Source organism: Coturnix japonica, chromosome Z, assembly GCF_054131305.1.
Source record: "Coturnix japonica strain WE chromosome Z, WE-NBRP24, whole genome shotgun sequence".
Lineage (NCBI taxonomy): Eukaryota > Metazoa > Chordata > Aves > Galliformes > Phasianidae > Coturnix > Coturnix japonica.
This window is the reverse complement of record NC_140702.1, coordinates 3,139,765-3,156,503: the sequence shown is the minus strand read 5'-3', so window position 1 is coordinate 3,156,503 and position 16,739 is coordinate 3,139,765. Positions and strand designations below refer to the sequence as shown.

General features: G+C 43.8%; 1 long non-coding RNA gene across 3 annotated transcripts; it reads left to right on the top strand.

Moving 5' to 3' along the window:
* The first annotated feature begins 10,230 nt into the window (after positions 1-10,230).
* LOC146753507 (uncharacterized) lies at positions 10,231-16,680 on the top strand. Of its 3 annotated transcripts, none has more exons than XR_014940023.1 (4): positions 10,231-10,501; positions 12,494-12,606; positions 13,323-13,469; positions 16,104-16,680. It is a non-coding gene; the product is annotated as an uncharacterized LOC146753507 (long non-coding RNA). The 3 variants fall into 3 exon arrangements; XR_014940021.1 differs by having other exon boundaries at positions 13,323-13,476; XR_014940022.1 differs by lacking the exon at positions 16,104-16,680 and having other exon boundaries at positions 13,323-14,407.
* The last annotated feature ends 59 nt before the right edge of the window (positions 16,681-16,739 follow it).

Below are 16,739 nucleotides of genomic sequence, written 5' to 3'. Positions count from 1 at the left end.
CAGTGCATCTGTGAGGGGGATAAAATGCTCTATCAGCTTTCAGTGAAAGGTATGTGACAGTCTGGGCTGTCCTCTTCCTGCCCAGGGCCAGCAGACTGCATTCACCTGACTCCCCGACAGTCCAGCTGTTGTCAGACAGCATCTGGGGTGTTTTCAGTGGCTGTTTTGACTTGAACTGGCCAATCTGCTTTGTAGAGCCATTTGATTTCTGTGTTCTGTCCTGTGATTCGTCCCTAAGATATAGAGGAAATGAAGGGAAAGATAGGAAAAAGAGCATCCCAGCCTTCCTGCTCTTCTCTCTGGGTGGCCACGAGAGATGATGTCAACAGCTCTTTTGTAGCAGTGATCCCAAATGTAGAAGAGACCTGTGAAGAGTCACAGGGATGTTTCCTTAGCTGTCATTCCATGGTGGGCTTTTTCTGACACAGATGTAGAGAGAAACTGAACTTTCCCACGCAGGTCTCTGTTTTGCTGCAGGGTGTAGGTCTGATCTCTGAGATCCACACGCTGGGCCTTGATTGCAATAAATGAGAGCCCTTTGTTTGCTCCAGTGGAAGACTTTCCATTTCTGCAGTACCCTCTGCAGATGACACAAATGCAAATGCACCTTCTTCCCAGCAACAATTGCCTTTTTTTTTTTTTTTTTTACACTGAATATGAATGAGGCTCTTCATCATATTCTGCTGGCTTGTCACCCTTGTTGATCCATGGAGAAACAACAAAGCCCTAGAGTAGTGTATGCACTTTGGCATTGGAGAGCTTACTTAATTGCTTCTTCTCAATGAACAAACTCCAGAGAGGCATGAAGACAGCTCCAAACAGAATTGAATAACAGGACTAAATTGATGGAGAGCAGAACTTCCTGCCAAGGCTTGTCAGCTAGTCTTAATTTTGCTTTTCTTCTCCCTCTTTGTCACGTTAGCATAATATTTCATACTGGCAGGTCTGCCCTCAGAATTAACTGGCACAGGCTACCCAGGGAGGTGGTGGGATCCCTGGAGGTGTTCAGGAACTGTGGAGATGTGGCCCTGATGGATGTTATCAGGGGGCATGGTGAGGTGGGTTGGGGTTGGAATCAAAGGAGGACCCCCATGTATTTCAGCAGGAAGCACTACTGGTAATAAGACCTTTGGAGCAAATCCTGATAGGGCCACGCTCAGCTGGTCCAGTCCAGAGGCTGTTCCTCCTTCCTGCAGTATCTGCAATGAAAACCAGCAGCTGCTTTTGTGTGGCTGGGCTCACATCCAGCAGTGGTGAGGGAACTACAATGATAAGAGACAGTTGCTGAAAAAATGAATGAAATTTGACTGTATGATAGGATGGAGTTAAATGTATTGACAGGATCTCAGGCATCCCAGTGTCCATCAGCTGGCTCTCGAGCTCCTAAAAGACAGGCGTGCTGTAGAATGTTGTTGAATTTGTATTATACATGCGTGTTCTTGGAACTGCAGAACAAATGCATGCATAATCCAGACTTTGATTTTAGCAGCTCTGACTGCGCTGTCTCAACAGACCCAACTCAGTTGTGTGCGCTGTTTTGAAATGATATGTTAACAAGAAGTTGGAAAACAAACTCCATTGCCCAGAGTAAAATAGGACCGTGCCCATAGGCTTAAACTTTTGGCTAAGAAAGTGGTGAGATTTTGAATCTTTGAAGTCAATTATTCCACTGTGTGTTAATAGGGGCCAGTTTCCTCATCTAACTTTTGCGCTCCAATTAATTTCCATAAACGAATTGTGATTTTCTTTTCAGTCCTAAGTGATATCTCCATCTTTTAGGCTCATTTTGTTTGCCAGGGGGTTACAATGCAGTAATAGATACCCCCTCCATTGATTTCCTTCTAGTTTGCTTGTTCCAATTCTTTCCTCAGTTTTCCTATTTTAAACATTTTCTTGAAGCCTTCGGCTTCTTCTTTTGCCTCCGTCCCCTGTACAGTGTATGTCCTTAAACTTGTGGATATAAGGTAATCTGGTACGTGGTTTATAAAAGCTGCCAATTTGCCAGCTTCTGAATTAGAATCCAGCAATTAGAACTGGGATTAAACGTGTACGTTTGGTTTTATGATAAATGAATGCCTCATGGTCAGCAATGTCCCTGCAGTTCTTTACCATCATACATATTTTGTGTGTCCATATTTTGTTTCAGCACTGGCAGACTTCATAAACAAAGAGACAACTGGAGGAGTTATCAGGGCCGTTGCTGGAAAACAAGCTGAATTTGTTTCTGAGACCTCTGAAGCCAGTGTCATGGTGAAGTTGTACAAAAATGGCAAAGAAATCACGACCAGTAAGAAATTCACAACGGAAGATAAAGGGAAACTGCATAAGCTTGTGGCTTCAGGTGTAACGAAAGAAGACGAGGGAACATACATCTGCAGAATTGGAGATGACACTCTGATTTTTGATTGGAAAGTCTCAGGTAAGTTTGTGAGGCAAACATGGGATCACAATCCATGTAAAGCACTTCAGACTTAATTCATTTAATTTGTCCAACCCTGTGGGTTTACAGTATTTAGCACAAAGATTGCATAGCTCTGTTGAAGCAGTTCTGACCTTCCTGTTGTCCCTATGCAAATCCACAGTATGAGCAAATAATGTAACTGTGTTGTGATGAATTCAAGACAGCCTTAGCTGCAGCTGGGGCTGGAGTCACGACTTGAGCCCTGACATCTGGGCTTCATTCTTCTAGTTCATGAATTGCCTCAGCACTTACATCATCTTTAAACCTATGACTGAAATGGTCCTAGGTTCTTAGCATGGGAATCCAGTCTCCTCTTTTGACAAATTAAACTCCACATTTGGAGAGTTGAGTGTCTCCTGCTGTACCCGAAGGACGTTGTGATCTCTGAGGTGTCTCCCTGAGGTGCTGTAAGCACAGCCATTAGCTCATAGTGCAAGTAAAGCACTGTCAGGTCAAGCCTGGAGGAGTAATGCTTGTCACTGACATGTTCCTGTTCAGGGTGGAGCTGGTGGGTTAAATAACACAAGAAATTGTCATTGAAATTCAATATCTGTGAAATTCAGCTGGCTGCATTCACAGAACCTGGCGTTAAGATCTGTTTTCTGTTTTCTATCTTGAGCCTCTTTTCCATAACCCAGTTTTCATTTATGAACTGAAGCTCTACTGAAAACCTTTCGCTGTAATCTTTCTATGTGATATTGATTGATGCTATTAGTTCTTAACAGCTTGACTCTAGTGGGACTGTTCTTCTTAGGTCACCTAGTTTTAAAAGAATAGATGACTCCTGTCTATTACAATTTTTAACTCATTATTTGTTCACTGATGCCATAAATGTGCCTGGCATAGCAATTGGCCTTGGTATAGTCAGTGACTGAAAGCAACAGTTGTTGCTCTAAGAAATGCAATACTAAGCTAGGTCTGCCTGTAGCTGACAGCCATCAGCTTGCTCCTCAGGCAGGTTGTGTCTGGATGGAATGAAGGGCATGAAATACTGATGTGCTCCTCAAACGCTGCTTGTTAGCTTAGACACAAGGTGTTGAATAGGTTTGTTCATGTATTGAAAATACATTACTTAGCTGCCTTCATTTTAGCTTCAGAAGAACATGTGCAGAATACAGAATTGATTAGAAGAAATAAGAACTGTCTGCATAGAACTTACTCTTTCCTTACACAGGAGAATCAAGCACACGTTTGTATGTGAGTACCTCCAGAGGTGAAACTCAATCACCCAAATGTAATGAGCAGAGACATTACAATCAGTTCTAACTGTATCTTCATGCTGTGCTGAATAAGCCTGAGTCAGGATGTAAACCACTTTCTCTTTTTTTCTTCAGATGAAGCCATTAATGTTGTCAACAAGCCCAAAACGACTCCAGAAATATCAGTCAGTCCTTCTGAAGACCTGGAGCTGGTGTGTGAGGTGTCAGCTGCAAGCGGAGCTGTTGTATGGAAGAAAGATGAAACAGAGGTGAAGCAGGACCAGAGGACAACCATCATCTCCCAGGGGACGCACCGCAAGCTCATGGTCAAAAATGTGACCCTGAAAGACCAAGGGAGCTACAGCTGTGAAACAAAAGATGACAAAGCAACATTCCAAGTGAAAGTCAGAGGTGAGAAAATGCTTGGAATCCCAGAGATAAAGGAACGCTTCATTTGGTGTGTCTTGCGTTTGGAGGATCAACTGACAGCCTCTCTGGTGCAAAACATTTTGGCTATAGGACTTTCTTTGTCATCTAGTGTCATAGCAACACTTTTCTACATGTGCTTTTCCATCCAGGAATGAACTACTGCAACAAACCATAGGCAAGGAGGGTAACTTGTGCAGCTCTTGTAGTCAGCTGGTGTCTGCAGGGTTACAGTGCAAGAGCACACCGGGCATGCAAGGAGTGAGAAAAGGGGAGGTGTTTGAAGAGATCTGGTTACAAAATTTGAATGACACAATGAGGTGGAAAATGCCAATAATCAGACTGATAAATGGCCTGGGTTGCAAAGGCCCACAGTGCTCATCCAGTTCCAACCCTCTCCTTCCTATGTGCAGGGTTGCCAAGCAGCAGCCCAGGCTGCCCAGAACCACATCCAGCCTGGCCTTGAATGCCTGCAGGGATGGAGCATCCACAGTCTCCTTGGGCAACCTGTTCTAGAGGGCTGTTCCCTTCTGATTTACTGGAAATGTAGAAAGACATCAGAAGGAAAAAAGAGAAGGGAGGAGGTTCAGCAGTGCATGCAGGTGTTCTAAATCTCATGTCCAAATCTGCTATCAGACTGCAAAATGTTTAGCTTTGCGATATGATGTAATATGATATGATATGATATGGTATGATATGATATGGTATGATATGATATGATATGATATGATATGATATGATATGATATGATATGATATGCCTATCATTTCCCAAGGCAAAATAGAGGGGAAAGCATTTACCTGTCTTAATGAGGCATCATGATGCTCCCTGTCAAGGGCAAGTATAGTGAAAACAGGGAACTGGAGTAAGCTCTGCCACAGACTACAGCAAAACGGTGTGACTGTTGTGATGTCCCTGCAGAGAAAGAAGACGTGTTTACAAACAAGGACAAGGTACAAAAGGAGGTGAAGGCTGTACTGACTCAAAATGCCATGCTGAGCTGCGAGGTGGCCCAGGAGAAGACTCACCTTCAATATTGATGTAACTGGTAGGAAACACATTTTGGTTGATATTCTTTGATTATTCCATATTTCCATAGTCTGGCTGTGGAAATGTCTGTGTGAACGTGTCCTCTTGATTCTGCCATGAAATTGTTTTGGCGAGGAAGACAAGAAATGCTTACAAACGTGCAGCTAAAATGATTATTTGTTTTTAACAATGTTTTATCTATCTCTTCCCCTAGGACTACTTTTATCATCAGCTGTCCATGGATGTCCAACTGTGATTTGTACAATGTGCAACACTGCTCTGGCACTTGATATTTCAACAGTACTATTTACAGATCTCTACTGTGGCTGCACTGAGAAGGTTTGGTTGTCAGTGTCCTAAGAACCTTTAGTCAGAGGCATTGCACTTGCCTTTGGCTTGTTGAATCCCACGTTGACGACCATTCGTTTCATGTTCTGTAAATGTAATGATCAGTCGTGAATCCATTGATACCTTTCTAATTGTACGTTTCTCATTAGTCTGAGAGTTTAGCACGGAGGTAGATCTTTCACTCCAGCTGCAGTAGAGATTGCTCTGGTGTCAGTATATTTTGCACAAGATCCGGTAAATTTTAACTTAGACTCCAGATAGCCATGGGCACATCAGCTGCATTCTGAGTGACCATTAGTGAGCTGGCTGATGACGAGGGTTTGTCTTCTGTTTTATTTGTAGCTGCACTCTACTGGTTTTTGCTCATAAGTCAACTTGTTCTCTGTTAACTTTACAGTTCTCGTCTTGTATTCTGAGCTGATCAGGACAGGGAATCTGTTTTCTCCTCTTCTTTCTTATGGCAGTGAACACATTGGAGCTTAATCCTGGTCAAGGTTTGGCATTTGATCAGCTCTGTGGAGGAGCAACTGTACTGGGAGTCTACTGCCTTTCTGCTCACACAGACCTGGTGTCCTTGCAGGGCATAGCTTGCGTTCTGTTCCCTTGTAAAGGTTGCAGTCTTTGCTCTCTCCGTCTTGGGGCATTCTGCTCCTTCAGTCCCTGGTGTGCAATATATCTCTGCTCCTGTAGTAGACAGTTTTGCTGCTGCCTGTGGTGTAGACTCTAAACTATCAGCTCTCACTGTTCCCACACCACGTGGATGTGATTCTGTGGCCTTTGGATCTGTTCCGTGAGTTGTGTAGCTCATGCTTTTGGCTCAGGAAATTGGCAGTTTCAGCAAAGAGTGGATTACAGAAAGGATAGATTTGGGAGGTATCTGTCAGAGAAAATGAAATATAAATGATGACAGAAAGATTATGGCAACAACTGGAATCAACCAAGTTAATCCTCAGCAGCCAAAGCCAGCCCACGTCTTATTGCAGAGGTGTAGGGGGAAAACCCAGAAATGTAGTGCTTTTACACTTGAATTTTACTAGCTGAGGGCTATTATTAGCTGTTTGCCTCAGAAACCAAAGGTTTTCTGTTCTCTTTCAGACCGGATGACCTCATGGCTGCACAGGGTAATGTAATACCTCCTCCTCTGCCATACGTGGAGAGTGCTTGCCTAGCTACCGTTGCTGTATTTCTCATGTGTACCACTGTAACATGACGTGCCAGTCCAGCCCTCACTGCAAAATGATGTGGTGTGAAAGTCAGGAGGGATTATGAGTACTCTTGGAGTGGCTGGCTCTTTCACTACAGAAATCCTCATCTTACTAGCTTCTCCCAAAGTGCAATGGCTTTCTGAGTCTTAATTAATCCTCTTCCCATTGCACTCAGAAAGATTTTCAGGGTTCCTCTACCCCAGGGTTCCACTGGTAGCACAGAACAATCCCATTTTAAGGACATCGTGAATGTTAGGTGCTCAGTGTTGAGCATTATGGGATGCAGATTAGACCTTCTTGCTTAAAAGAAACAAGTGCTGCACACCTTGGAAACCTATAGAAAACTAGAGTAAAAAGGGCTGATTCTGCCATCTCATTCTCTCAGTATTTGTGGTGCACGCTGAAATCCTTACTTGAAGTGGGCCAAAGCTCCATTGCATTTGTGAGAAGTTTTGCATCACCTGGTTGGTCTAGGCCATGTTTGTTGTCTTGCTAATAAGCAAGCCTTCTGATCTTCATCAAATCATTGTAGTTGGAAAAGACCACAAAGATCCCCACATCCAGCCTCAACCCATCCCACCATGCACACTGCCCACGTCCCTCAGTGCCACATCTCCATGGTTATTGAACACTTCCAGGGATGGTGACCCCACCAGCTCCCTGCAAAGCTGTGCCACCACATCACCATTCCTCTTCAGAAGAAGTTTTTCTTAACATCCAACTTGAAGCTCCCCTGAAAACCATCAGTCAAAACAGGGGCTGTTGGAGATGGGCGGAGAGAATGATGCTTCTACAGTCAATACAAGCAGGGAGATCAAATGTAGAGTGTATCAACTGCATTCTTGCATTGGCTTGCTGCCCTGCTCCCTGGCCTTCAGTGGACTGCAGTGCTGGTGGTAGAGCTGTGGTGTGAATCCTGGGATTGCACGTACTGCAACGGTCAGCAGCACAGCAACTTGAGCTGAACTTACCCTCCTGGGCAGCTGCTGCCACTCAGAATTCAGACAGCATGCAGAGGAGAAAGTCATGAAGGAAGGGAAAGGGATGGCAGCAGAAGGCTTCACAGAGTGACAGCGGGGAGGAAGGAGATAGGGGACAGGTCCTGGAAGGGTTTGCCATGACTGCTGGGGAGCAGGAGCCTTCCCGGTCACCTGAGCTGGGTATGCCTGAATATGCTTGCACGAATGATCTGAATGAGTGGTCTTCCATGTCTCCACTGCAAATAAAAGACAATGTCAGTCCCCCTCACACCTGCTAGTCCTGCATTCATCCTTGGAGCCTCTGTCTTGGTATCAACATCAGGACCCTGGGATCTTTCCTGGGACCCAAACAAGCATAGGAAGCTTCTTCAAAATTGGGCTGCTGTTAGAAGCTGGCTAGCACTAGAGAAATCCATGATGTAAGTGCGTCAGAAATATTCTGCACTTCTACAGCCTTTTGTAGGGCAAACCATTTAATAGAAGTGGAAGCCCATTTATTTAGGGTTTATCTGTTCTCCCACGCCTCAAATAGGAACTAGCATGAAAGCTCTCAGCAACCAGTTGTTGGTAAAAAAAGAATCAGATAAAACAGTCATTAAAGTAATCAATTAAAGATTCGATGTATCAATCGACACCACTTAGCAAGGTGATTAACTGAACCACCTTAACTGAAGTGTGTATGCCTAACCAATTACACTTGATGTCTTTCTGATGCTAACTCCATTTGTTGTCACAAAGGGTAAGGTGGGCTTTAAACACTTTCTTCTATATGTGTTAGGTATTAAGAGGAGATGACCTCAGCCAGTTCTCTGAAGAATCAGAGGTTGCTGAGAGTGGAAAACCATGCTTTATGCATAAAACGGAGCTACAAAATCTAATGTAGGCCAAGTATTCACCATATTAAGGGCTATATCATTGCCATAGGGTAGAGTCAAAAGATGGTTTTCTGCTCTTAATTTTCTATGGTTTCCTGATTTTGAGGTCTTCCTAATTGAGCTGTATTTGGCTGATCTCCAGCATAGAGTGGAGCAATATCAAAAAGACACACAGATGAAGATCTGTCATTGTCTTCATTAGAAGAAATCTGAAAATTAGGAGTCCCAGCTGATAGTAAAGACTACCGAGAGGGATGGGATGACCATAAGGACTGTGCTGAGGATGCATTATAATGTGTGATAAACACTGTGAAGCAGTGTTGCTGCAGGAAATTGCACAGTACAACATAGAAGCAAATTTTAATGTCTTCCAGTCACAAGCTGTTCATATCTAATGTCTGTTTTACCCAATGTTTTTCCAGTTCCAGAAGCAGAGGATGCCTTTATCAACAAGCAGAAGGTACAAAAGGAGGTGAAGGCTGCACCAACAGGAAATGCCACGCTGAGCTGTGAGGTGGCCCAGGAGAAGACGGAGGTGAACTGGTACAAGGAGGGGAAACTGATCACCTGGAACAAGAAGTTCAGGGTGGAGTCAGAGGGCAAACAGCATCGGCTGGTGGTGAGCCAGGTGGAGAAGAAAGATGCAGGGGAGTACAGCTGCGAGGCTGCTGGCCAGAAACTCACCTTCAAGATTCATGTCACAGGTGAGACAGGTGTTGTCTGAAATACAGCAGAGAACAGTAAAGTAAAATCTAGTTTCTATTATACAGTGATCCAGTTGCAGTAGTCTGTTCTGAGGTTTTTTCCCTAGACTTGATTGCCTGGGTTTGTAGAAAGTATTTGGTTTTAGTATGGCACAAAGACCTGTTTCAGTCTGTCTGTAGAATAATAATTACTGATTTATGTACAATGGAAGCAATATTCAAGATATTATTCAAATCTCTCCTGTGCCTGAGATCCCAAACTGTAATTCTTGTTCACCGAAACATTTGACTAAGATAAGTATGTGCAGTGAGGCTGGAGTGCATGTTGTACGTGCAGCCTTTCATGGCAGGAGAAGCAGGAACTTCTCCTAGTAGTACACTGCCTTTTTACTATGCCTTTATGTTGGAGGCTGCATCTGGATAGGTGAGTCTGCTACTCCCAGTAAGAGACCTGGTAGAGCTGACTATTCCCAGAGCTCAAAGTAAAATAGATATCTGCAAATCACACACAAAGAACTAAGGACTGCGTTGGTGAGCATATTTCCTTTGTGCCTTTGACAGTCACAGTTGTGGCAATGGTAGAGGCCATGAGGAGTCTGTTCAGGAAGCCAGGAGTACTGTTCTGGGTCATGAAAAGGCAGCCAGTGGTTTGACTATCACATGTTTATGTGTTTTGATGTTTCACAGTGGGTCTTAAGTTAAAGGAACTCAGGTTTTGGCTGCCTGCAGGACAGATGTTCTTTTGGGTTCAATATGTTTGCATAGTGACTTGCAACCATGGGACTGGTGTTCAAGGACCCTCTTGGTTCCTTCAGTTCCTAGGTTCTTTCTTGCCTAGATTTGACACTTAGTTTCAACAGAAGAGCTGATATTCTCTAGTGAAGGCTATTAGTTTGGGCACAAGTGGTAACCTAAACCTGTTCCAAGCTGTACATACAGACCTGCAAGATGGTCTCATTTCAGTCCCTCAGTCAATACTTTCTCTTTTCTTCCCTCAGAGCCAAAACCTGTGTTTATAAACCAGGAGAAGGTGCAGAAAGAGGTGAGTGCTGCCCTGGCAGCAAGTGCCTCCCTCAGCTGTGAAGTAGCACAGGATCCAACTGGAGTAAAATGGTACAAGGATGGAAGACTGCTTGCCTCCTCCAGAAAGTTCAGAATGGAATCTGTGGGCAAAACACGGCGTCTGGTTGTGGAGCAGCTGGAGAAGAAAGGTGCTGGAGAATACATCTGCGAGGCTGCTGGCCAGAAGATGACCTTCAAGTTGGAAACAACTGGTGAGCATTCGCTTTGGGAGCACTAAGCAGCTGTTTATGTGGCTTAGAGGAAGAGGAAGTGAGCCATGTCAAAGGGAAGGTGGTGTAGTGCAGGAATGCAGTTGAGATCAAACCCAGCAAATGTTTCCAGATTGATGAGGAAGGGGTCAGAAGAACCCTGACAATAACAGGGATCCGGGCTGAGGATGAGGGAGAGTACTTCTGTGAGTCCAGAGATGACAAGAGCAGCATTACCATCACCCCCAAAGGTATGTCTCTGGAAATGAAGGCTGACAGTGTGGAAGGATCCTTGGCTTCCCTCATCAGCCATTACAACACTGCAAAGTTGAGTTCATTTGTGTGTTTATGCTGTTCTCTGTGTTAACAACCAAGTACAAAACTTGTCTTTCTCTCTAAATAACTGTGGAACAACTGCTTCTGAAGAGCACAGCTGTTAAGTGGGCAAATCAGCCTTCAAGGCTGGAATTAAAAATCCCAAATGTGAGATGGGATTTTTTTTTACCCCTTCTTTGCCTCTTTTCTTCTTGCATCTTTGTAGATGCAAGGAGGATCTCCTCTACAGGCAGGGGATGTGAGTGTGAGTTATGGTGATCACTTACTGCAAGTCATAAAATCTGAAGCTTCCAATAAAATCATTGACTCTGTTGGCTCTTTGAAGGTGCTCATACATAACATGATAGCTGGTTTTGAGTTATACAACAAAAAAGCCTTTAATGGTTGGATGACTGGATTAGTTATTTGGAGGGGCTTTGAAGCCTTCACTGTGGGTTTCAGAAAAGGTTAGTGAAATATCTGGGGCACAAAGAGCTGAGCATGTCCTGGAGCAATGGAGAAGGGCTGGATGATTTTTGCGCGTATTTTCAGCCATAGAATTTTGTGTTCTGGTGGTGTCAGTACATTCTTTCGTACAGCATGGACGGGTTGGTTTGTTGCATTGGTTCAGACTTTTGTACTAGGAGCTCAGCAGTGGTTAAAGCTCACACTTGTGCAAAGTAAACAAGCTCCTGCAATTCGTCTCTACTGTTTTAGCTGTGGATTAACTTTACAGTTCCTTCCACATGCTTTATGGTTCCTTTCTGTAAGTCTACTTACACAGACTGAGTTGCTTAACTTGAAGTCTTGCTCCAGGATTTTGGGCATATTCTTAGCAGAAATATCACAAATAATTTCACCAACAATTCTCCCCACCTATATGTAGCTTTCCTTTTTTTCACTGGAAGGTTTTACACTGGCAGATATGGTGGGCATGTAGAAACAACCCCATTAATTCTCATGAAGTTCAGATTTCTCTGACTGGCCTTTGTATTGTGATTCTGCATGCATGCCCTGTAGCTAAAGCCTGGATGTCTTCCCCAGCACCTTCAGTCTCCCATCCTTATTTGAGTTACTCCGTTGCAAATCTCTCTGCTAGTACAGGAGAGTTTTTATTTTACCCCTTCTGTGAGGCAGCAGCTGGATGAGAAGGGTGAGATGAGGGAGGACTAGGTTGTTTGGGTGGCTTTTTTTTTTTTTTTTTTTTTTCCTAAGAGCCAACTGGGAATCAAAGTTCCCAAAAATTGAAGATGAACTGTGTCATATAGAGCAGGGTTTGTCAAATCACTGGCATGCACTGTTAGGACATCTTCTTCATCAACATATTCCGGACTGAGAGTTGTCACAAAATTCTGCTCTGTGTCCCAAAATGTGCACTTATCACTTCTATTGGCAGTTATGCCAATATTCTATTGGCAATTATGTCAATAATGCATATAAGAATGTTTTGCACTGGGCCATTGCCACCAGAGTATCCCTGATATATCAAGAGGATTGTTGTAACATTATTGTCCCTAGCACAAGTAATGATAATGTGCTCAAAACAATAGGTTTTTTTGTTGTTAATGACAAGTTCTAGTAAGCATAGAGAGTAGGCACTGCCTTTCACTATTCCTTATGCCAGATGCTCCTAGAGACCTCATTCCCAACTAAATCCACATCCTTCTTTCTCCTTCTCAGAACTGCATTTGTAAATCAGCAAACCATTGGCAGACATTAGCATCATACAAAAGGACAAGGTCACATTTGAGTGTGAGCTGTCCAGGCCCAACGTGGACATCAAGTGGTTCAAGGTATGGCATGTAATGGTGTTTTCCTTTCTGACTTGTCTGGAAATGAATGAGAGCCTTTAATTTCACTTCCAAGGGATGAGAGTTTAAGCTTTTGCCTGATAGCTTTTGCACTGCTCTCTTTTCTTTATGCTCTTTTACTTGCCCAGATCAGCACTCTTTGTTATTATGTCCTGAGTTCATTTATCAAGTTGAAATGAAAGTTTGTTTTGTGTTTCTTGTGAACTCCTGAGGTCTTGCTGCACAAAATATTGTTGGTTGGTGTAGAGTCTTGAGCTTCAACTCTAACACAGAAATTCTCAGCCAGGATTTTGTAGCCTTGTTGTGATCTGGCTTTTAGGGTGAAATCTGAGTTTTCTTTGCACCTGACAGTGTGAGAATTTGCTCTGGCACTTTGTGTACCTCCGCAGTGCTCAGCTGTTCCTTCCCTTACTTGGGGATAACATCATTTATTCAAGGTGATGTCCAAATGGGCTTGTTAACAGTTTTCCACAGTGCTTTAAGCTGTCATAGGTCAGCCAGAATTTATGCATGTTCTATAGCCATTCCTACATGTTGAAAACACTGCACTGTGCTTAAGCTTCAGCATATGTTCCAGTAAGCACAATTCCATTAATTCTAGGGGAGTGGGTGAATTAAGCATAGATCTGAAGGCTGCCTATGCTCAGTGCAGAGATGGAAGGACTCGTGTAGATCTGACTTGGTATTTTCCCTTCTAGGAATGGAAGGAGCTGCGTCAAAGTAAAAAAGTGGGCATTTCTTCCCAGGGAAATAAGAGAAGCCTCATTTTTCACAAGTGTGAATATGAAGATCAGGGAACATACTCGTGCAAAGCAGCCGAAGACAAGACGTCAGTTACCCTAAAGGTTCATGGTATATTTAACTGAAAGAGCAAATAAATCCTCTTGTGGTGTTTTGTACCACAGGAAGAAATGCTTCATGGGCAGTTTGGGCATTTCTTGGTTAGTCATTTTGGATACCTTTCTCTTTTTTCTTTATGCTTATGACAGATTTTCCCTCCGTGTGTTGCACTGGTTAAACCCCAGTCTGTAGCTCATCAGCTGGCTCTGAAGCATCAGACTGGTTACTGAACACACGGGTCTGCTGTGCCCTGGTAGATGCCACCTTCCAAAGGGACGTCTGAAAGGATGCTTTTATCTGATTTCCTACTAGATGCTGTCCTCATGTGGCCACTTGGGTTCAGTGTTAGCATGAACATGAACATCTGTCCTGTCCCATGACTTTGGTGAACTCTCATTTTCTCTCTCAGTCTGCAGCCAGGTTGGGTTGCTGTTTCAGTACTGGCTGTTTTATGCAGGAACTCTGCTCCTGAGGTTAATCCAAGTTGTATCCAAGCCCTTCAGAAGGAAAGGGAAACAGTAGCACAGAAATATGAGCTGATTCTGACATAAGTAAGTGCAGACCTGGAGAGTTAAAAGGGATTGTGTGATGTTCAAGGGATTTTGAAGTACAGATGTCCCCTAGGTAAGATTTGTGGCTGACATTCCCCATACATTGTGGGCACACAAGCTAAGGAGAGACTAGTGATGAGCATGCAGAGAAGCCAATGGTTCAGACAGGTTTGTAGTGACACGACATTGTAGAGTTCCGTCTAGTTCTCCTTGGCATAGTTTGGAAAATAAAGATGAGGTGATTGGTGGTAACCAATATGGCTTCATCAAGGTCAAGCCAGGCCTGACAAACTTGGTGGCCTTTCATGATGGAGTAACAGCATCAGTGGATAATGGGAGAGCAACTGACATCATCTACTTGGACTTGTGCAGAGCATTTGATCCCGTCCTGCATGACATCCTGGTCACCAAAGTGGAGAAAAATGGTTTTGATGGATGGACCAGTTGCAGGATAGGGAACTGTCTGGATGGTCACACTCAGAGAGTTGCAGTCAATAGCTCAGTGTCCAGGTGGAGGGTGGTGTTGGGACCAGTGTTATTTAACATTTTTGTAGGCAACATGGACAGTGGAATCAAATGCACCCTCAGCAAGTCTGCAGATGACACCAAGCTGAGCGGTGCTGTTGATGTGCTAGAGGGAAGGGATGCTACTCAGAGGGACCTGGACAGGCTGGAGAGGTGGGCCCTTGGCAGCCTCATGAACTTGAGTGTGGCCAAGTACAAGGCTCTGCACCTGGGTCAGGGCAATGCCAAGCACAGGCACAGGCTTAGAGGAGAATGATTTGAGAGTAGCCTTGACCCTGAGGAGAAGAGTTGGTCTGGAGGGAGGTGTCCCTGCCGATAGCAGGGGGATTGGAACTAAATGACCTTAAAGATTCATTCAGTTCTATTGTTCTTCTACCCTTAATTTTGCTTGAAAGGTTTTAGAATAAATGACATTCTGGTTTCCATGAAAACTGTTTGCAGGGAGTTCAGTTTTAGCTAGTCTGTCTTTATGTTCAAGGGCAGTAATGCATTGACTGTGTTTAAGAGAGAAATGACTCAGGAATTGATGATGGTTTAGAATAACTGGAAGATGTGGAAGTGAATGAATATGGGAGTGCATCTTTTGTCTGTGAGATTTCACACGATGAGGTTCAGAGCCAGTGGTACAAAGAGGACAACAAGCTGAAGGCTGATGACAACATCAGAATGCGGCAAGATGGTAGGGTGTAAGAGGGGGATCTTTCTCCTGAGGGGGTGTGGGTTGGAGATGAAGCAGAAAGGACATCTGAAATGAAGTGAAGAAGGTTCAGAAGGGAGTTCCCCTTTCGTTTTGGGACTGAGGTTAGGGTGGAACAAGTGACAGGTGGGAAGCTTAGTGTGGGAAGTGTGATGCTATCCCACCATCCCACACTGCCAGGAGCAGGTAGGAAATGAGTGCAGTTCTTTCCAAAGTGAGGGTGAACAGGTCAGTCACTTCACCTCTCCAAAGAGGTTTTGTCTGACAGTGAGTGTGATCCTTCTGTATCAGGTACTTTGAAGGTGACGGCGGCCGCATTCGGTCAGTCCTTGTAGAAGCCATGTTTAGATTCTGCTTTGGTGGGGATGTGGATGTGGGGGAATGGATGGTTTCATTGACATGAGAGAACAGGCAGTGATGCTGTGAAACCAGATGGATGATGCTCAGCCTGGCCATGTGCCTCAGAGCTCTTTGCTCGAGGAAGCCAAGTGTAGGTGTGGGTTTGCTCAGAGCTAAGTTACTATATTTTACCAAAGTAATTATCAATGTCCGTGTTTCATTGAACCTCTTTTCCAGTTCGTAATGTGAGGACTTTGATATTGGGATGGGAAGGTCATGGTTTGATATGGATGTTGGACTGGGAATCAGAAGATCTGGGCTCTCTTCAGGTTGTCAGTCTTATTGTCGGACTTCTTTTCAACATTCCTTTCTTTCAGTTATTTTTCCAATGATGTTTTAAGGCATTTTGAGCTGATAGGTGTAGTGTTCACGTGCAGTAATGCTGATGTGAGTAAGTAGGTGATAATGTAAGGGTTTTTTACATTCCTTCTAAATCTCTGATTTCTTTTGTTCCTTCCTTCTTTAAGAGCAATCCATTCATCTAGTAAAGGAGCTGTGTGACAAGGATGTGACTGAGCCTGAAGAAACCAAATTTGAATGCGAGATATCCATTCCTTCTGTGAAACCTCCCAAGTGGTATCTACTTGGGAAGTCTTACAGGCTGGAAGAAACTTGATTATGCAGCAAGAAGGCACCATCCACCGGCTGACCATACCGAAAACCACCACTGATATGACAGGCACCATTCAGTTCTCAATTGGCAAATCCAAATCCACAGCCAATCTGCTCGTCAGAGGTAGCGTATCCTGGCTTGGTTTACATCATGAAGATGAAGAATTAATTAACGTACAGTCTTCCTTCACTGGGGTCTTTGAAATATTGTGTGTGTGTCTGGAGGGTCTGCTCCATTTCCAGTTCAAAGTCGTTGGACACTAAATGAGACAGCTGCATCTCAGTAAAAGATCTGTTTGTATAGTTGTGATGTGCTTACTGTTCAGATCTACAGAGCTGACGTTTTGTCCCTGGCTATAGCAAAGAAGTCAAATCAGGTGAAATTAATTGTATTTCTGAACTAGACAAGTTTAAGTTTGGTAGCACCTAAATTTGATGCAGTGTGTCATTGATTTCATCTGAAAGAAAATTCCAGGCTTTTTATCTGCTGT